The sequence below is a fragment of the Strix uralensis genome, chromosome 15, assembly GCF_047716275.1.
Source record: "Strix uralensis isolate ZFMK-TIS-50842 chromosome 15, bStrUra1, whole genome shotgun sequence".
Lineage (NCBI taxonomy): Eukaryota > Metazoa > Chordata > Aves > Strigiformes > Strigidae > Strix > Strix uralensis.
Window position 1 is genome coordinate 2,226,318 of NC_133986.1, and position 21,122 is coordinate 2,247,439.

A 21,122-nucleotide genomic window follows, 5' to 3' on the forward strand; every position below is an offset into this window, starting at 1 on the left:
GCCGATGTCACAGGAATGACGCAAAGGGCGGGCGAGCCCCAGCGCCGGCACTGAGGCAGGGCAGGGAGCGAGAGGGGGCTGCTGACGGTGCTCCGCCCGCCGCACCACCGAGGGAAGCCCCAGGCAAACCAGCCACCACCGATCCCGCCACATCCGGGGCCCGGGTGCTGATTAACGGCGGCCCCGCCACCGCGCACGCGCCCCTCCCTCAGCCCTCGCCGGGGAGGCGGGACCAAAACTCCCACCCGCCTTTCTGATTGGCTCCCACTCCGGGGGCGCCCGGGGATTAGCCGCTGTTCAGGAGGGCGGGCGTTGCCCGCATGCTGGCCGGCCATTGGGCAAGGCCGCCGGGGAGCCGCTCGCCCGTTGGCGGGCGGGCGCGTCCGGTCTGGGGCCGGAGGAGGGTGCTATTGGCTGGAAAGTAGGTTAGTGGTGCGCCGTTGGGTGGCAAGCCAGGCGGAAAGTAGGTCAGGGACGGGGGCTGCCTGCGCCGGGCGCCGCTCCGGGCGTGCAGCGCGCTGCCGAGGGACGGCGACCCCCTCCCACCCGGGGCGCGGCGCGGCGCGGGGGTGCGCGGAGCTCGCGGTGAGCCGCTAACGGGCAGCGGGCGGCCGTTGGGGGGGGCGCTAACGGGCGGTGGGTTGCTGGGTGAGGGCGGCCCGCGTCCCCGGCTGAGGAGGCGGCGCCCCCCCGGGGGGTGAGGGGAGGCCGGTGAGTGGCCGCCCCGGGCCGCCACCCCGCCGGAGCTGCCTCCTCTGGCAGGCCGTGGGGAGCTGCCTGCCCCGGGAGGGGCTGGGGGCTTGCCGCTTCCCCGGCGGGAGGAGGCTGGACCGGGAGAGAGGGGGACGGTGGGACCCCCCACCACCACCCCGGCACCCGCGGCGGCAGTGCTGGGCTGTGTCCCTCGGAACTAGGGTGAGGGCCGCGAACGGAGCGGCCCCGGTCTGGGCTGTCTCGACGGTGTGACAGGACCCGGAGGTGACGGGGCGGAGGCGAGTCGCGGCCGTTTGCAGCCGGCCCCGGGCCCGCGGCCGCCGCGGCGGCTCGTCCGGACGCCGCGGGCGGAGCTGCGGCCGGGGGTCCCGCTCTCAGTGCATCCTCGGCTCGGTGGAGGGCGAGGAAAGGGGCAAAGCCGGGGGGCCGGGAGCTCAGGGGAGGCAATGCCGGGTTTGAGTTAGCCTCCTCGCGAGGGTGTGGAGGCTGAGGTAAGTCACCGAGCAGAGATGGTGGTGCCCCTTTCCCTGCAACAGGGATGGGTCCCTTCGACCTCTGTCCCGTAGCTGATCCCTTGGACCTTTTTCAGTAAATCAGGTGCCTTGTGATAATTCAGCTTTAGGTGAGGCCCGAGGAGTGTGTTAAACCCCAACGTGACGGTCGGAGTTGGCCGTTTCTGTGGGTTGTGACTCCGCAGCAGGAGGCCGGTCCCACCTGTGGGCAGCCGTGGGCTGCTTCGCCTCTGACCCGCGCAGCTGGGGTCCCCAGGAGGGTTGGGGGGAGCCCCGGGGTGCCGGGGCAGCCCTCCCCGCTGCTCTTACTTCTCGGGCTGTTTCTGACAGCTGTGGGTGCGTCTTCGCTGTCAACAGGAGAATGAACGTTTTTCTTCACCAGTCCATGCGGATTACTGGGAACGTTGAGGTGGCTTCCCAAGAGCAGGATTTTGCGCTTGGGGAGGCAGGGGAATCGGTTTGCATTTTTAATTGCTGAGGTTTCTGTTACTCCAGTGCCTCAATTATAACAGTTGTGGAAAGATTTTAGAACTTGAAAATAACGGTGAAGAAACAAGTGGGTGTGTTTTCTTGCTTTTGAAGCAAATATGCTTACAGCAATTTTTAAGTATTTTCTTAGTACCCAAGGTAGAAGGGGTCAACTGCAGAGAACAATCATCTTTTTAAACAATTTTGAATCTAATCTCTTTGCAAAATTATCCAGTCTTTAAGTAGAATTTTTTTCAAAATGCTGGTTCTTGAACATTCAAAATAAAACTACATTTTTTTTTAATAGGTTAAATTAAAAGTGCCTGTCCTGCCTGTTTAGTATATATTATCAAAAAGACTTTTTAGATGGGAGTGACTGATAATACACAGACTGCAGCTAAGTTTGTAGAGGGAAAAAGAAAGGTTTTTTGTTTTAATTAACTATTAATACTGGCTAACTGTCTCTGTACATGGTCTTGCAGAAGGCTGAGGTTAAACTCTGCCCTAGAGGCTGTTTTGTATGCTCTAGGAATATGCAAATGTAAATAGCTGTTTGAAGTGTCAGAAACTATAGACCTCTCATCTGAATATTCTGAACCACAGTTCCGTATTAAGGGGAAAGTCTTTGCTACTTCTGAGTCGTGTGGGTTTGTATTTCTCATGACCATTCATGGTTTTTTATGCCTACTTGTAGAAATGGAGTGTGTAAAATAACCCAATAAAATACTGTGGTTATAGATTAATATGCTGTGTTATCCCCTATTCTCTTCCACACGGCGCATTTCCATTGTCTGTCTGCATGACAGCTGTGGTGTATGGTGCTGTGTAGACCCAAGGACTGTAAAAGAAGGTATGTTGGGACACTGCCTGGGCAAGAAGGAAGTACCACAGAGAACCTAAGGATAGCTGTTTTGTTTTGTTCTTCCCTACAAGGCCCTTTGTGGGGAACACAGGGGTGTTAGTTTACTCACTTAGCTGTAGTTGGGATTTCACAAAGCCAGAGCTGAAGCTAGGGCCTAGTACCACCTCACTGTTACCCCCTGCTGCTGAGAGACCTGCTGTGTTTGGAGACCATTGCTAAGGATGTGTTAAGAAGGTGATGTTTGTAGGGGGAGTTTATTGAAGACTTTTTTTTTCCCCTTCCAATACCTGCTCCAGAAGATTCTTTTGGGAAACCAAGAATGTGAACAAGTGAACGTTCCTTGGATTTGTTTGGTAGAGCTTAAAGTTACTCACAGTTCCTTAACACTATGCAACACTATGATGACAAAGCTGAGACCTAATGTGATAGGTGCAGCCTGTGTGCTGCAGATGAGTAAGACCATTTCTCAAAATGAATTGATATCAAGCACGCTGGAAATATCAAGAGATGTGTAGGTTAATTAGTTTAGATGAATATAGAAGCACTGTTTTCATGCTCACACTGAATATTTTAAGCTGTTTTCAGTACAGAGCCAATTGTCCGTGTGATTCCACTTTGACAGGAGGTACAGGGAAACCTGCAGGAATACATTGTTAAGTAAAAGAAAGTGAATATGGTGCATCCCTTAGTGACTTTCTTCTTTAGTTCTGTAACTTGTATGCTTTTCATTTCTAACCTTTAATACCAGTTTTGTCCATAGTCCTGTTTTTGAAAGACAGCAGAAAAGTAGTAAAAAGCAGCTACCTATATCCCCAAGTATTAGAAAGTTCTCTGGTTAGTTGTCTTAAATAAAAGATGTGTAAAGGCATATAATATGCAAATGACTGCAAAGAGAAGCCCAAAATAAATACATACTTTTAAGCTTGCGTAGCTTCCTTGTTCTCAGTACGTTTACAGAACACAAAGAATGCTTAAGGTTCCTCTATTTACTTTAAGACACTAAACATGGTTTGAAACTTTCATTTTTGGCTTTCATCATACTTAGAAAACTTCAGACTAAAATAATTGGTTTTGTAGTAGCTGATGTAGATGATACTGCTGACTGGAACTCAGCATCAACTTTTGCACTTAGTTGTTGAAAGCTCTGCTTGATCAGCCTATAGAAATTACGGTCTATGTTTTTGGAGGTGCTTGAAGATGTAAATAAGGTGTTTTATGGCATTTTTCAAAAGCAGTGACAGCTTTCAGTCTGGGTCTTTCAGTCTTTTTAAGAGTTGCGGTAGATAGGTTTTAGATGATGGGCTAAAGTAAAGCAGAGGTATACTCTATGTGTTTGTGTGTATATGTATGTATGCATATACATATATGTATGTGGTAGTCTTGCACTGCAGTAGTAAATATGTTCCAGGTTTAGTTAGAGCAATGCAAACTGATGACTTTTGTGTATTCTCGTGGTGTTACATAGGTGAAACTCAAGACACTGAAATGGAGCAAAAAATACGGACTTAAAAATGAGAATGGTTTTCTTTTTAAGAGTTAGTTTATTGAGTTATTTAGAAAGCATATTTAAGTTTAGGTTGTGATTTTTTTTTTTTTTTTTGTGGGAGGAAGAGATCCCACTTGTAATTATCAAATTGTTTTTATTTGTATTTAATCACTTTGAATACTGTCAGGTAATCTGTGGTGTATATTTAATTGAACTTTACATTGAATGAGGTGGATATTGAGGTGAATAGCTCGCTGACAAGAACTGCATATTGCACCTGCTCTTTTTACCTCAATTTGCTGGAAAAATAAGGCTACTTATCCAAGGCCCAGACTTCATCTCCTTGGAAACCTGATCTTTCACCAGATGTTGAGAAATGTAATTTCTTTTTTAATCCATTCTGCAGAAGAACACAGATCAAAACAGCATCTTCAGGTTTTGTTAGTCTGATATATTCATTAACTAAAAAAAATAGTCTGACATTTCAGTCTTTGTCCCAAAGATTATTGATAGTTTCTGTTGCATTTGATATTATTTCAAATTTATTTTAGCTGTTGCTAAAATCCCTGTAGTGGTTGTAGTTTAATTCAGTTCAAGAACTGGCTGATAATGTCTTCATGTGGTCATGTGGTCCCTGCCACTTCCGTTCCTGCAAGGATTTCTTCTTCTTTCTTCTCTATGTTCAGGTCATCTTTTCTCCTTTGCAGCTGCAAAAAGATATTTCTTAGCCACCGCATACAGAATTTGTAACCTTTTCAGTCTCCTGCCATTTGAGAAGCTGTTATTCAGTGTCTCTTATGTTAGACACACTTCTAGGTCAGCTGCTGGTGTCAGAACAACTTGTGACCCTGAGCTGAAGCCATGCTGTAGTTTAGTAGGTTGGTGTTGTGTAGGAATGGTGCCAGTAGGCTACTTATAGAGCAAGAAATATTGCTGGCAGGATTTTAGAATGGTGAAATAACAAGCCACATTTCTTGTGGTCTAAGGTGTTGATGTTCTCTACTAACTTTAAAGAAATCCTTTCATATGAATATAAGCAGTTGAGGAAGGTAGTTGTAGTTTTCATGTTTGTTTTGACAGTATTTTCCTTGAAAATGTAAGCAGGCTCTATTTTCCGCAGGTACGAGGCAATTTAGTGGCACCTTGTGTAAAGGAAGCAGCGAACATACTGCTAAATCCTTAACAGTCCTTACTTGGTGTCGCTGTGATGGAAATACATCTTCCAATGAAGATGTTGCTCTAACGCTGGGTAGGATATGTTTGGCAGTTCCCAAGTGGTGTGTGTTGGCATCATGTCTCTCAAATCACTTTAATAGGAAGGCGTTTCATAGTAAGTCAGATATGCTTATTCAACTGCAGCCGTTTGCTTTAATTCCTTTCTGTGTCAGCTAAAAATAAGTTAATGTAATTCCATGTATTTTAAAGATCTGATGTGGTCTTGATACAATACTACTCGGAAAATTCTAAAGTTAGTCTTACCTCTTTGGGATTGGTGTAGGTTTTAGAGGGAGAATGAAATACAACTGTTGGAGAACTCAGAAATGAGTATTATTCTTGATCTGATGTTCTTTTTATCTTGGAAACTTCCTTAAAGTGGCTTTGCCTTTTCTAGTTTGTCTAAGAAAAAAGGACAAGATGAGAAAGACTTTGGTAGAAATTGCTAAGTAATGCTGTACTGCAGAGTATTAATGGAGTGAAGTAAGAAGGAAAAGCTACTTCCTAGAACAAACAGAAGAAAATAAAATACTTCTGTTTTGACTTTTTTTTTAAAACTGTTTTTACTGTCTTTAAAACTTAGTTTTATAGTTTCCTTGAACTGCTTTGGTTGTTTTTTTATTTTTCTTGACTTGTTATGAATGGATTTCTCTTTGTTATCTATGTTTGTTGTTTTTTCTTGAAGCATTACAAAATTTAGGAAATCTGTTCCAATTTGTAGCATAACTATGTATTAAAAAGTAATAAGACTTTTATCCTTTATGTTGCATGTATGCATTGTAGTTGTGTTGAGAGTGACAGCAAAATGGCTATAATCCGAGTTCTACTTTTATTTTTACCCTTTACTCAAGGACCTCTGATAATTGTATTTTAAATCCCCCTGAGATTTGGGCTTTATGCTGCAGTTTGGCTACTGGCATATTAGTTTTAGTATAACCTTTTAAAATAGTATTTATTTTGCCCATAGACTTGAATGGCCTAGTACTCTTTCAGGGATAAATTCTGGGGTCCAGAATACATTGCAAAAAAATCAATGTTAGTCTTTGAGGTTTATGTTACAATGTGTTTTCTGACCTTGTCTTGACCATGTTGGGTTTTCCAGTTTGCAGTTCTAGAATTGTTGACTGAGAAATGGGATGCCTATTTATTACTCTGTTCCCTTTCCCAGTGTGTTTTGTTGCCAAGCCATTTCATGTAATCTTTGCATTTGTGTTTACAAATCGGTTTGTTATAAATGAAATGAATTCAATGAGTTAATGAAAAAAAGTCGGTATTAACACTGTGCTGTCAAGATACTTGATAGTATTTTTGTGTTATACTTGGGATAAGGCCCAGATTCATAAATTCAGGAATTTACTTAAGTTTGACCTTAGAAGGCTCTGGTATCTAGATATTTTTTCTTCTTAATGATCAGATAAGGCTTCAGAACATTAGGCAAACTTGCTGTCCTAGAGTAACATTATACTGTAATTTTAATCTATACCCAGTTTACTATGGCTCTGAGTTTTGAAGAGTCTTTATCACCTTAATTTTTAAAATTTAAGTGAAATTTTATGATGTTAGAAGCTGTCAAAAATTTATATTTACAGAACTGTTATTTCAATTGACAGTTTTTACATAGTATTTAATTTCTAGTGATCTTAAGTGAAATTAGGACATTTTAAGTGATGTGTGTTACAGCCCTTCATTCTCACAGTGCCATTTTTAATGAAAAATCATGTGTGAAGTATGTTTATACACTAGAAGTTGTGCATTAACTTGGAAGTTTTTTATTACAAATGGTGTTGTTTCCTCCCTATTTTTTTAGTTTGTCCTGTTTCTCTTATTCGAAAATATTCTTTCATTGCGATGACCAAACTAGCCTCTGAATGTTACAGTTTATTTTAGAAACCTGGCAAGTCAGTTCAGTGATTTCTTAGAAGGACTTGTCACATTAGAGACTTGCTGAAGTGCTCTCTAATAGTTAAAGAATAATCTGTTCAAAATATTCTCTAATGCTTGCTATGCAGTTTGGGTTCAAATTCTAGAAGTTCTAGAAGTTATTTGTATTTTATAAATACAAGGCCAGCAATTGTATATTCCTATGTTTAACAGGAAGAGAGAAATAAGAGCAATGAGTTTATTCTAGTTTGGGGTTATGATGGAATTTTCTGTTTCACCACTGTAAGAAATTCTTGGGCTTTTTATATAAATACTTTTTTCCACATCTGAGACATGTGCGACTTGGTCAGCTTGTCTGGCGGGGGAACAGTCTGAAGAAGAATGGGTATTTCCCTATTATAGCATTTAAAAATCTAGTTCAGTCTGTTTAAGATATCCCAGCTGGCAGTAAAGAGTTCTCAATTACTGTACTTGGCACTATTTCTTGAATGAAGTAATTCCTGTCCTAATTTATCTGACTTGACCATGAGACTCTTCCGTAGCAAATGCCTGCTTTATTTTCTTAGCTGGAGTAGCATTTCATTTGTCTTACTCTAATGCTTTTGTCATCATCAAGAATATGATGATGGGGGGGGGGGGGGGGGAATAGAGGAGAACATTACAGTAGTTGGCTGTTGTAGGAACTGATGTTTCTATATTCCCATTCCCAGTAGAGATTATCAACTAACCAGCTCAGAGCAAAGTTTAACAGTTTTATGTACGGCTGATGCCACCCTGAGAGTTTTCTGACTGTCCTATATGTTCCTCCCAAGAATTCTAATCTGAGTGATGAATTTTTGCAGACCTGATGAATTGATGAATTTTTTCACACCTGTGGGGGAAAGGCTACTGTTCAGGCAGTATGCTCAGGTACTTGGACAGGACAAAAAGGAAAAACCCATCTCTGGTTTTGGTGCCCAGCAGTTTGTCCTATAGTGATACATGAATCCTTTGCAACATCCATGGGCAGCTGGATGAATTTGGACAGTAGTTTTCATGATCACTTGAACTGGTCTGCTGTGGACAATGTAGCCCCCATCAACAGTCTAACTCCTTCCTGGCTAACCATTTCCATCCCATGTATCCTGTCCCTCTGCTCTGTGGTGGCATATGTGTTTGGGCAAAGGTACTGGACTGGGGAATCTGCTGTGGCTCAAGGATTTGATTTGAATTACTGAGTTCGCTGATACCATACAACCTGTGGCTTCATAAACATTTTTGCTTTTGTAGGTTAGGAAACAGCACAGCTCACAAAATGAGTAGTCCCGAAGGAGAGGTGGGAGAGGCAGTAAGTGTGAAAAGTGCTGTTTTAAATATGTTACACTGCAGCCTTGACATGGAAGAAGAGGATTTATGGCAGAATATTTTTGGATTAAGCTGTGTTGGGTCATTTCTTTCATAACTCTACATAAAAAATTGTTGAAAAAAATCTGGTTTTGATACTGATATCCAGAAGCTAGAAAAATAAGCAACTCTTTACTTTCATCTCTGGAGCTATACAATGGAGCTTTTCACTATTTATTGTGCCATTTTTTAAAAATTCTTTTTCATAACAAGAAAGAGTAACTCAGCTAGACATCTGACTCTCTTTCCCTTACTGGCCCATGTGCTTCGGGGTTTCCAGATGAACAAATACAGAAGTGTGTCAGATACTCAAATCTTTCGGGAGCTCATTCACCATGATCACCTGACTACCAGAGCTGAACACTTACATGTCCAAGTTATTGTCAAACTGATAATTTATCTAAAAATGGCAGAGACCCAGCAAAGTCTCCAGTTAGGTTTGCCAGGAAATCTGGAGGAAATGGAATATAGGAAGGAGACTGAAAGGAAGAAGATGTTCTTTTCCACCAAGACAATACATGGTTTGGACTTCAGTCCACTAGTTGCATCTTGAGTTGCATCTTGAATTGCTGCTTAATGGCATAGGTCTCATCTTGCTGTCAGTTTGTCTACATATTCTGTTTTCTGGAAGCAAAACTCCAAAACCTACTCAGGCTTCCCTTTAGAGAAATATTGGCACCCTGGTTTATTCTTGATGTTCTCATCAAATAGCCATTCAGAAGAATTGTCTTTGTGACAGTGACATGAAAATCTGTTTTCTGTATGGCTGTGATGTACTTATTGAAAAAAGATTGACTAAAACTGTTGAACTTAATTTGGAATATAAATGGAAAGTATGAAAAGGTTTAAGTCGGCAGGTAACAGGAGAATCTGTGCCTTCTACTTAAAATGTATTAATAAATTTATTTTTTTTCCTAGAGCATATGAATGCTAGTGAGGACCAAATAGTTGCACATCTCAGAAGCAGGATGAAAAAGAAATTCTCCATGTAACAAAAATCAAGGGAAAAAAGTGCCTATTGGTATCTCATTAGAGAACTAGATAGTGTTGTAGCATATCTACAATCTTTTGTCTCTAGGTGAACTGATCATTATTCAACCTTACAAAGACTTTAGAGTTTCTTTTAAATGCTTAAATTAGTCTAGGAGAGTTCTGGGTGCTTTTTAGGCAAAATTAATGTGCCTTTTAGAACGGGATTTGCTCAGGCAAGTAGTTAAGCCTCCATGGATTCATTGGATTCATTCATGGTGTGCTGTAAAACTTGTGTAATATACTTCCTTTGGCACAGCTTTCAGATGCATGCTTCTTGTTTTTTAACAAATACTTTGTCATGTACTTAAATGATGGCGTCCCTTGAGAAACCTGGAAAAGTACTGGTTTCTGTTATTTGTCAATGAAACATACTTTTCCATTTTTCTACTGAATTTTGTTTGGTGACTTTGGAAAACCTGGTAACTGGTCTCTGACTTTATTTACACACCAAAAAAAAAAAGTTTCCCCCTTAAAATTGCTTCTGTGTGGCTTTTTGTTATCCTCTTGTCTCAGTTCTGTGAGTGCTTTGTTTGCTTTTTTTTGTGTGTTTGTGTGTTATGGCAATGTTTTGGAATGATGCTGTGTTGGTAAGAGTTTTGTGCAAATTCTCATGTTTGTCTGTAGGAGCAGCTGGCAGGTGGATTTCAGCGGCTTTCAGGAAGCAGAAAAAGGAACTTTCCAGGACTTCCAACGCCTGGAAGAATCTTGATGGACTAGCAGGTTTCTTCTTAAAGAAGAAACATGAGGGATAAATACAGTTAACTTTAGTTGCCCTTTCTAGCAAACCTAATTTCATGTTGTAGTGAAGTACCGTAGTTTTCCACCTTCAAATGCAACACAGCATATCCTCTCTAACTCCTCCCTGTGATGTAATTTGGCTGAGTCTTTGTTTGGCAACAGCATGCAAGTTTCTCTTCAATTATTCTTTATGGTGTCGTTCTGTATTTTCCACACATCCTTCCAGAAGTGTACTCATCAGAATCATTTCCACATGTGAGCTAATCATTTTCTTCCACTCTTAAAAGGGGCAATCGGTTAGTTCCTGCTGGCTTTCTGTACTGTTTTGTTCTGCTTATCTTCATAGTTCTCACATTCCTTCTTTTCAGTCTGTTTTTATGTATCATTCTAATACAGAACAGTTTTTCTTAAGCCTAACTTACCTGGATGTTGAATACCATTAATTCAGGTCCTTTCTTGACTGTGTTCCTATGTATTGGAGATTGATTTAACTCGGGTGTGGATAAAAAAGCTTTCTATAAAAGGAGTAAATTTATTCAAAGCGGCAGCTCACAAAATAAATAACACTTTTCAGACTGTTTCTTGAATAATTCTATTACACTGGAGGCTTTGTAGGCTTATTCTTGCTATAATATCCCTATAGAAGTTAACCTGTGTGTTCTCATGTTCAGGTATGTGTTTGCTAGGCAAGTTATATGTACACTTAGCATTGAGCTTATTATCTCTTCCCCTTTGTACAGTGCTGGTACTTGTTTGACTCCCTGAATCACCTTACTGTGATCTACTCAGACTTGTAGCAGGATTAGTTTTAATCTAGTTCGTATCTCTGAACAGTTCACTGTGGGGTTAGATAAGTGCCAGTGCTATATGGAAGTACACAGCTGAAAGATGAAGCTAGAAGGTTAACAACTCTTGCAGTCAGACTTCAGTTACAAAGCGTTAGATGTTTAGATTTACAGCTTCTCTTCTAATAAAAAAATGTAATAATTCTGTCTTATGAATCTCCCAAAGAGAGGTCTGTGCTGCACTGTAAAAATCCAGGTAGCCCCATATTAGATAAACTAGCCAACTGATTCATACAGTTACTGTTTGTAATCAAAGCAAGGATTGATGGCATTGTTTCTGGCAGTTTCCACTCAGCTTTGTCTCTGTTAGACTAGTCAGGGACTGTATCAATTATATGATGGCAGAAGAGACTCTTACTGGTGAGAGCCAAGTGGTGCAGGTTGGTCTGTTTAGTTATCACTCCAAAAGTCTGTTGCTTGGGAAGATCTTGCTTAAGAAATATACGTGTGCCATTTCTAACTAGCTGCTAAACAGTTGTGTATCTGTGTATCACACTTAATGAAGGTTTGAAGTGACTGAGGGTGGGAGGACTTTATTGACTGGCACTTCCCAGTGCAGTGTTACAGAGAGGTGGACAAATGAATTTTTGGCTTGATGAATAAGGATATCAAGCTGGATTCAAAGGTAGTTTGATCTATGTATGATGTTAATTATGTAATAACTAAAACTTTCCCAGACTACTTAAAGTGTTTATAGAAAACTGAAAAGAGTTAAAGGAATGAACTATGTTTTGCAAACAACCTGACAGTGTGAGATCAAAGAAATGCAACTAAACTTAGTTAAAGGAGGAAAAAGGAATTCACTGGATTCATCCTTCAGTTAAAGACCTGATAAGGTTGCCTGGTAGGAGAAAATGAAATGAGGTTTAGTAGCTGATAGGTGACCTACTCAAATTCAGACCAGAAAAGTTTGAAGTTTTGAACAAGAGGAACTAAGCTTTGGAACAAAGAAGATAGGAGGAGGGTAATAGATTCTTGCAACATATCAGTTCATCCAGGATATCTTTCCAAAATAAACTTTGCCTGAATTACAGCATATCTGTTTGTTGTATAAAATAGTAGATGAGGTTGCCTCCTATTGCAGAGGTGATGAGAATACATGATTGTACAAGGGAACAAATCTGAATGAATCTGGGATCAGTATTAAGATTCTTAATAGATCGGTATTTATCTCTCTGCTACCCTGTGCTTGAGTAGAAGGAAGCTGGAGGACATACAGCTTTAACTGCCCTGTGAAGGAGAGGGAGGGCCAGAAAGCCTTGTAGCAGAGAGGAGGGGACCATCTATACAGACTTGCAACCTTTCTTCAAAACAACTTAAAAGCTTAGAAATACTACTGGGGATTCTCATATTGTTTTTCTGTAAGGCATAGACAAAATGTAATACCTAAGTTTTGTTCAGCAATACTAAAAAGGAAAGCAAACCTCGCCTTTGGTCTGTAATCTTACTAATTAAAGGGAGCAAATTACAACGCTTCTCTATTTTGAAATTTCAAGTTTTAATACAGACAATTTGTACAAGAACAAGCACTGTACAAGCACTGATAATGGAGGTAAAAAGAGGGAGAGAAACCTGAGGAGCTGATATTCATATTCAGGAAAACAAAGATGTAGTGATATAACATGAAGATAAAGAAAGGACGCTTACATTTGCCAGTTAAGTTACTCAAGGCAAATATTTTCTCTTTAGTCAGTTATTTCAGAATTTATTGAATGGAAACTTAAGCTTGTACCTCTAGGGACAAAGAATAAATTTGGCACATATGGAATAGGAGACAGAACCCTTGAAGACAGCTGAAGGGGCTTTAGCAGATACCCTTAAAAAACATTTCAGTTGAGCACCAGATGAGTGACTGAGGTAAGCACACTTACAAAAAGGGTATCTATTTCTCTGTTAAAGACAGGGCAAAATAGTGCATGAGACTCTAGATTATATATTCTGAAGTGAACATTGCAGAAAAATAGGACTCAGAAATATTTCTATCTAGTGATTAGTATATGATCCTCTGAAATATGTGATTCTTTTCCATTCTAAGCATGTGTGTCTGGTTGGTATTTTCCCCATGTGTTATCAGTAACAGTTTCCCTGGTTTGCTGGCTCTTTTGGCCTTTTTAAGAGAATTGTGAGCTCTACTTGATTTGAAATTTCATTTCATACTGTAGGCAAGACTTCAGGTGACTGGAGAACGGTGTGCATTAACGTGGTTCCCTGCTCAGTGCTATTGTTTCTAGGCGCTGCATAGGAATTTAGTTGTTTAAACTGGGTTTGAAATTACACTTACGAAAGCAGATACCTAGCTTATAAATCCTATTTCCTGTATTAGACTATTTTTTTCTGATAAGCTAAGCTTTTGTTTGCCTTGCTAAACTCAGTGTAATGTGTACTGACTGAATTTAAATCTTCCACCTGGTGTTAAGTGATGTTATGGTGATAACTGCAGGTTAGTTTACTCAAACCAGAGGTAACCTGGGAAGGTTTTTTTGAGGATGTTGCATACTTTACACTTTCACTATGGGAATTTCATGTATGTCATACTTGTAAGTAGAAGTTACCTCAATTTCTAAGTATTCAAAGGTAGTGTTCTTTTGCTAACACTGAAAGAAGGTCACAGTGACCATTGCATGCTATAACAAAAACCCAGTTCCTGTAGAGTCCTGTCTTGAGCAATGGCTGTAAGTGGCTGCTTGTGAAGAGTAAAATTAGGGCAAGCATATGTCCTCTGATACTGGCCCACAGTTACTTTCAGCTCAGGGACTTTGCGAACCAGATGTGGTGGTAACCCTCAGCAGAATTCTTTTCCATGAACTGGTCCTACCTCTCTTTGGAAAGCACATGACATTCTAGCCTTCCTGTTATTTGGCAGAGAGTTTCCACAGCCTACCACCTTATGTGTGAAGAGATGTGTTGTTTTCAACCTTTCAACCAAGCTTTGTTTCATGCTCCTGTGACATTTGATGATTCTGTAGACCTTGGTCCTTCCAGTTTTCTGAGCTGAAGAGTGCTAGCTTACTTCATTGTTCCTTTTGCAGAATGCGTTGCCTGTCTTGTTCCACTGAGTGAAACTAGAAAGTTTTCCATTTTCTAATAAATTTAATTGCTGTGGATTTGTTGAATGTTATCCAAGTCATCCTCCGTACTGTTCAGAAGCTGTAAATAATTACGAGCATTTGTAAGTGGTAACTATGGGACCGCATTATTAATATTTGGCACAAGTCTGCTACTTGCGGAAATAAGATCATCTAAACCTACTTAAACTTTTTGTGGAGGAATGTGAACTGTCTAGTGATCCTTCCTAGGCCCTTTGGGATTGGACTGCGTAGGTTGTGGAATGTTCTCTTTTGGAATAAAACAATGGGTTGGAAAAACTTCTGCTTGCAACTGTTAGTCAGATGTCCCTTTGCTCTGTATTGTATCTCCTCTTTGTTTGGAGGGGGAGGGTGTTGTTTCATGGGTGGATCTTTGATCCAAGCAAAAAAAAATCATTAAAAAAAAATGCAGCCTTCAGTTTTACCAAGAGTCCTTTTGTGGTGTGTGTGGCTGTGTTTTGTTGTGGTTTTTTTTTTTTTTCCTGAACAAGCTTTCGTTCTCTTTTGCCCATGTTTGGTGTTGGCAGGATTTTTTTATCTGTGGGTTTTTTGGTGTTTTTTTTGTGTGTGGATGACACACTGTTCCTCCCCACTTGCTGTATTTTCTTTTTTTTTTTTTTTTTTTTTTTTTGTAACAGTCAAGATGTCTGCAAAGCATAAGGGCCCTATTAAGTGAATTGCTGCTGTTCCCTGATCATTCCTCTGCCTTTATTAAGGGCTGTCATGGTTTGGTAATATGAGATTTTGTTCTAAAATACAACAGCAATTTTAGAACACTTTTCCAGTTTCAGTTGTAATGTAAAAGTACACATTCAAACTTGACTGTTGATTTAAATTAGAAATCATAGATTTAAAAGCCTGTCTGGAAAAATGCAAGTCTGAGGCTTGCATCCAGATCTGTCTCTGGCAGCTCAATGTCACAGGTTTGGAAACTTGGTGGTTCTCAACGTCAGCATTAATGTATAGATGCACAAAAAAGGAATATGTTTATCAGCCATTTCTGTGAAGGGCTTTCGTATTGCTGTAGGCCTTTCTCAAGAAAATAAAGCTTATACTCCCACTGAAGCAATGCGTACAGAGTGGATAGATGTACTCCTATACTGTTCCTGTATATTCATAACTTGTCATTCACAAAAGAACAAACCCCTGAGAAGAGAAAATGTCATGGTGAAGGTGTGGATCAGTAGAAAGGTTTCAGCACACTTTTCCTTGCTCAAACCACGCGGAGATTCGCACATTAGAAACAAATACTGCCGGAGTGCTGTGAATAAGCTGAAGGTGCAGTTAAAGGATGTAACAGCAATATGTTAGCCACTTGCTGCTGTTGAAAGGGACAGTTCTGTGCTTACCCCTCCTCTGGCATGTCTCACCCTCTTGGTTTGCGCTGGTTCTGGGTATCATCTGACCCTTCAGTAAGACGGTTGAGCTTGCTAACCTCCTAGAAGACTGTGCTTTCTCTCAAGTTATTATTATTCAGCCTGATGAGCAGATTGATTCAACACACAGTACAGACAGGCTCTGGGGACTGTATAAAGTCTGTGCTGGAGTACTGGAAGGGAAATCTGGGGGAAGGGTGACAAGGAAGAGAAGAAGAAACAGAGTGAAGCCATCCCTTTGATGGCACTAAGGGTGTTATATCAGCTGTTCTGTGGAACTTTGCTGTGAGGTTTCAGTATCTCATGCTTATCCTGAGCTAGACAAATATGACTCTTCCCAAGCCATATAGCTGTTATCGAGGTACTTACCACTCTGGACATGAATTCAAAAGACAGGAAATACTCTGCATGGTTTCTCCCTAATTTATCATGTGGTTTGCTCCTCCAAGTCTTACTTAGAATGCTGTGATTTACAAAGCCTCAGAAGCAAAAATTTCCTAGATGCTGGCTTTAGTGAAGTGCACATTGTGTGGTATTTGGGGCTTACCTTGGAGATGTCACACTACATAGAAATTCCAGTTTATCCAAGTAAGAGAGGAAACACAAAGAGTAGATGGTGTTATGGCAGAAGACGACAAGAGTATGTCACGTACGCATTCAGTACATGGTATGATGACACAACTAGCTTTAGTTTCAATGTCCTGTTAAAGAATTCTGTTGGCTATCATTTTGGTTTCGCAGTCACTTGAAACTGGTGAAAGGGTGATGTGAGACTGGAAGAAGCTGTACTGTCGTGCTTGCCTTGTCCTGTAGCAGTACTAAGCACTGTTGTTGGTTGGGCGCTGAATGGATAGTCTTCAGCTATAGTAATGCGGCTCATAATTCACTGTATCAATATTAGTGCTGGCCCTAGGGGGTGTTGGGAACTTGCCCTACTTCTCAGTGTTCACTATTGTTGCGGTTCCCAACTGCTTTATGTGAATCTCTCTGGAGAGCAGAGGATCAGATAATGCCACAGTATGAGCTGTCATAACTCTGAAATGCTGCCTTTCTCAGTGTTAGCAGCAGATCACTCATTTAAACAGGGTTTCAGAAATGGGGAGGTTAGTATTTCTGAAACATTGAACAAGACTGAAAATGGCACGTGTATCTTTTTTTGATGTTTTTGTCTTTGGATGTTTTACGGAAAACATGCAAATGCTAAATTGTTCCGGTGTCTCAGATTTCACTAGTTTCATTGGATTTAAATGGCAAATAGTGTGACTTCAGGAAACCAAACTGCTGAGCTTATTTATGTTAGTGTTTATTGTTACTGCACATATATCAAAGGCACTCCAGGTGCAGAGACAGGTAGCTGAGGCTATTTGCATGAGTGTGTGTGTGGAGGGGTTATTTCCTTAAAACTGGAAATTTGTAAATCTAGGTAGTAATTTCTCCATTTCCACACATAAACTTTGTTAGCTTAATACGTACAGTAGCTATGCCATCATTGTATGTTCTTCTGCAGCTTTTTTTAGCAGACTACCTACTCATATAGTTAACAAAAAGCTGTGATGCTTTCCTATCCAAAAACTAGTGGTACAGTGGGAGAACAAAAATTAAGTTCAGCCTCTAATATAGTACTGAGATAGTCTGAAGGAAGAAATATTGATGTTCATATGGATGTGATACATATGTATTTGACAGCTTATTTCATGTAAAGTTAAGTCAAAAAGAGCTTTTAAGAAATCGGGGGGGAAGAATGAACTTGTCAGGGATATGTGTGCTAGAAGAAACAGTGGAGAGGCAGCTGAGTGGGGAATACCCCAGCTTGTTTCCAGGCAGGCTGTGACTATCTTCCTTTCCCAAGGCTTACTTCAGGGTCCAAGCGAAGCTGACAGCCTGTCAACTTTTCTTTGTCAGGCTGGCAGAGTGGTGAGAGCAGGGACAGCTTCTTCCAGCCAGAGATGGAATTCAGCAGGACCAGAGGGAGTGCACAAAAACTGGAAATGAAAGTGTAAGGTATAAATATAACCCCCTGTGTCTACACTCCTTTTTGTGATATTTTTGCCCTTTTGTTTCTATGCTTTGTTCGCTGAAGATATAAAGTCTTTAGCTATAGTTTGTTGGGCAATAGATCTCTGAATGAAAGGTCTTGCATGCCAAATGCATTTGGGTTTGTTGTAGTAATAATGTGACTGAAAAACAGATTCAACTGTATGCAGTATGTCTAACAATATTTGGACCAGGTGATTCAGCCCAAAGGAAAATGTGGGAAACTAGGTTTGTCACCTTAATAAATGCACTTCAGAGACTAGAAGAAGTGTGTAGTGGTTCAACCTATTAAACTGAAAAATGTCTAACACCCTATAATATATAAACTTTAAAAGTCAAGTGAGGAAATATTACTTGAGGAGTATTAGTCATGCCAGAGCTTGAATGTATTGTCTAGTTTTGATGCCTACAATGCTCCAGTATGAGGAGGGGTGAAAAAAATGAAAAGCTGACAAAAGCACAGAAGGATTTGGTGACTGGAAGGTGGAGTAACTAACAGTACTAAAATGGTTCTCTTGTCAGTGAGTGGATTGAGGTAAAGCTTGTTCTCAGTTGAAATCTTTAAAACAAGACATCCTATTGCAAGTTATATTAAAGCACAAGCAGTAGTTACAAGCTTGAGGAATAAATCCTAGAATGGGTTCCATGGTGTGCCAACTCACTGATTGGACTGGATAAGTGTGAGAGTGGGATCTGACATACAGCTTCTACCTTTCAAGTAAATGAGGAAGTGTTTTGCTAGACTGGTATTTCGTATGCATACCTTTTAGAAGATGCATTTGTTAGAACTTCTTGTGAGAGGATTTTGCCTTCCTGCCACTGAAAGACAACTTTAGAGATTATGAACCACAGGAAGAGTATTTGCCAAATTGTGATGATACAGGAGCTTTACTTACCTACAGTAAGGAAATGAAACTTGCCCAGAGCATATCACGGCCATGATACTGACAATGAACAGTTAGGCTTTCGGACATTTGTTCATAAGCTCTAAATTAGAAGATGTATATTTAACTGCATGAAACTTTACTTGTTTGGTTTGGGTAATTGAAGGATTAAGATATCACTAAAACTTGTATGTAAAGCATCTGTCTGCTATAAACTAGTGCTTGTATTTAGGAGTCAGATGAAATCTTGGAACAGAAAGCTGCATCTTTTGGACTGCAAGTGCAAAGGGTAGGCATTCCCAGGTGTGAGTTAAAGCACTGATTTGTAAATTCCCATTGCTTGTGTAAACATGAGGAATGAGTTAACTGGCTACCTACCTGTTATCTGTCTGCTTTTCCTGCTCTGGAAATGTCAGTCCAGGTTGTGTACAGTACTCTTAAGGAGAAATTTCTAATTTTCTAAAAATTTTTGCTTTGAAGTTGACTACAGTGCAGCACAAGATGAGACATCTTATTTTCTTGACAGATCAGAAGCAGCATGTACAACTGGGGAGACTTCACAGAACCACTACCTCCTCAGTTGAGAGGGTTTTTGTGGTTTTTTGGTTTTCTCTTGGTTTTCTTGTTTGTTTGTGTTTTTAAGGTTTCTGATCAAAGCAGTCTGGAAGTACATAAGCTACTAAGGTAGTCAACAATAGCTTTGATTAGGTTTTTACTTAAAGGATATCAATGCTGGATAATTGATTTACCCACACAGTACGATGGATCTCTCTGTCTTTTACACCCCACCTCATACACATCCCCCCCTCTTCCCTCCAAATTGCTTGGATGGCCTAGGGTTGATGAACAAGGATTGCATTCAGTGGTTGTGAAACAGTACATCCTTTACACACTGAAGGCTGGACCTGGCTTGGAAACTCAGTTTGAGAACTTCAACTAAGTATATGTTTCAAAAGTTGAGGGAGTAGATTGTTGTTGTTTACTTTAACTGTGTATGGGTCTGTCATTACGAAAAGATTTTCGTAATGGTGGTTTGCTTCATGTGTAGGTAACAGCCATGTTTGGTAGGTGTGCTGCAGAAATCCCTTGAAACCTGGTCTTCCAAAAAAAGGAGGTCCATTTTGTTTTCCCTGTGGAAGCAGCTTCTGGATACCTATAAGAAACTGATTTTGTTGTTAAATGAGTAGAGTTAGATATCTGGCCCAAAGAACTTAAAGTTTCTGTTGTCTATTAATTTTAAGTCTTTCCCACCCCCTCTCCAATGTTGAAAAAATAATACTTTGTTCCTTCCCACACAAACAGAGTTTTCTGAAGGGTTGGAATAAATGAATGCTAAATATTACATCTTAACACAGATTTTGTGAACTTACTTTACCGGCATTTAACATTGGTGGACCCTACTTTTAAATGTAAAATATAATTGTTGATAACTTACACTACAGAAATTCTGGGGTGCTCTGCTGAACAAAATGTGTGTAGCATTGTCTTTAAGTTGGTTTGGGTTTTTTGTTTGTTTTTTGTTTGTTGGGGTTTTTTTTAAATAAAACACATTGAGCTCAGTCGTCTTCTTACAAGCAGCTGTTCTCAGAATAACTAATTTTTATTCCATTTCAGTTTTATCCATTTCCAGTGAAATTGAACTGGTTGTTTTTGATCAGCAGGACCTGTTGAAAAAAGGCCTCCAAAGGCATGAAGGAGTGTGCTAATTGAGAGTGGATCTTGCGTCAATAGTTATACCTGGGTGTAATTTTTAGTGTAATTTTTCTTACTCTGTAGAGGATCAGCTGTTATCTTACAGATTTTGTATGACAGCTATACTTTTTTGTAAAAGCCTCCTTAAAATATCCATCATCTTGACATTTGAGATGAAATCTGAAAATATGTTCCTAGAATACCTGTGGGGATCTTGGTGTGGTTGTAAAATGTCATAAGGCACCCAGTAAAATGTTTGCGCAGCTCTGAGGCAGAATTCACTGGTTCCTGCTCTAAGTAGAGACATCTGAGCTGGTTACTCTTGTTCTGGCCACTGTGGCTGAGCTTAGGAATTACTTCAGCACTGATATAGTTATACTCAGTATCTAGTGATGTGAGGACTGGTACTTGTTGCTTCCAGAAGTCTATAGAGAGGCTGTGGTTTGCTTCATGTGTAGGTAACAGCCATGTTTGGTAGGTGTGCTGCAGAAATCCCTTGAAACCTGGTCTTCCAAAAAAAGGAGGTCCATTTTGTTTTCCCTGTGGAGGCAGCTTCTGGATACCTATAAGGAGTACATGTACTGGAGGATTGATTATTGAAGCAGGCCAGGTTCCTTTGGTAACAGCAGCATGTTAGTACTGGTTTCCAATAGTGTGCATCACCATCTTTTCACAAGGGCTTCATTAGGTCCCTTTGATGTTTCCTTTTGATGGCTGCCCAAAGTCATATATCCAAACAGGCCAACATAAGCGTACTTCAAAGAATAAGAGCTCAAAGAGTCTAATCTTGGCTGATGAGAAGCTTATACTAGATCAAGCTTTCAATAATGATTGCAAACTAGCAAACTTTGTTGAAACACTCTTTTAGCTGGGATTCACTAGTAGAGAGGCAAATGGTCTTGAGACATGAGAGG

General features: G+C 40.5%; 1 protein-coding gene across 7 annotated transcripts in view; it reads left to right on the plus strand.

The window, feature by feature from the left end:
- Nucleotides 1-376: 376 nt before the first annotated feature.
- The window catches only part of BMAL1 (basic helix-loop-helix ARNT like 1), a 52,357-nt gene continuing 31,611 nt past the window's right edge, over nucleotides 377-21,122 (plus strand). For 2 of the 7 annotated variants that reach the window (XM_074884973.1, XM_074884982.1), the window contains exon 1: nucleotides 456-585. The gene's annotated coding sequence lies outside the window, so the exon portion shown is untranslated. Of the gene's footprint in view, nucleotides 426-446; nucleotides 586-1,188; nucleotides 1,206-8,448; nucleotides 8,466-17,583; nucleotides 17,600-21,122 lie in introns of those variants that run through there. The other 5 variants (XM_074884974.1, XM_074884979.1, XM_074884980.1 and 2 more) reach the window with 5 other exon arrangements.